Source organism: Syngnathus acus, chromosome 22 (assembly GCF_901709675.1).
Source record: "Syngnathus acus chromosome 22, fSynAcu1.2, whole genome shotgun sequence".
Lineage (NCBI taxonomy): Eukaryota > Metazoa > Chordata > Actinopteri > Syngnathiformes > Syngnathidae > Syngnathus > Syngnathus acus.
This window is the reverse complement of record NC_051106.1, coordinates 7,712,500-7,712,987: the sequence shown is the minus strand read 5'-3', so window position 1 is coordinate 7,712,987 and position 488 is coordinate 7,712,500. Positions and strand designations below refer to the sequence as shown.

At 42.2% G+C, this 488-nt stretch overlaps 1 non-coding gene across 1 annotated transcript; it reads right to left on the bottom strand.

The window, feature by feature from the left end:
- Positions 1-365: 365 nt before the first annotated feature.
- trnak-uuu lies at positions 366-438 on the bottom strand. Its single transcript has one exon. It is a non-coding gene; the product is annotated as a tRNA-Lys (tRNA).
- Between the last annotated feature and the right edge of the window lie 50 nt (positions 439-488).

Genomic DNA, 488 nt, shown 5'->3' with positions numbered 1-488 from the left:
AGTAAATTTGTGTTTTCTGACCAAAAGAGCCAATCAGAATCGTCGCGTTCCGCCTCTTCGTCCAATGAGATTGTCGGTAAATATAGCACAACGGAAAAGAAACCGCCCACTGGTGGGAACGCCAAGCGAATGTGGAAACTTGATGACCAATCAAATCGCGGCCTGATGTTCCAATGCTTGACTATTTTGCCCCGAGAGCCAATCAGGACAGAACAATGGAATGTTATTGCAACATGCTCAAAAGAGAACGTAGTATTGTACGTAGTGTAGTATAAGGTAAACAAAATTGTGCGACTGTCGAGTGAATTCAAAAGAGGTTACGTATATATTTTACTGCATTTATCGAAGAAATGGAAAAAAAACTTCGCCCGAACAGGGACTTGAACCCTGGACCCTCAGATTAAAAGTCTGATGCTCTACCGACTGAGCTATCCGGGCTCTGACATATCAGGTGGAAATAATGTTTATAATGAAACATAAAACGGGTG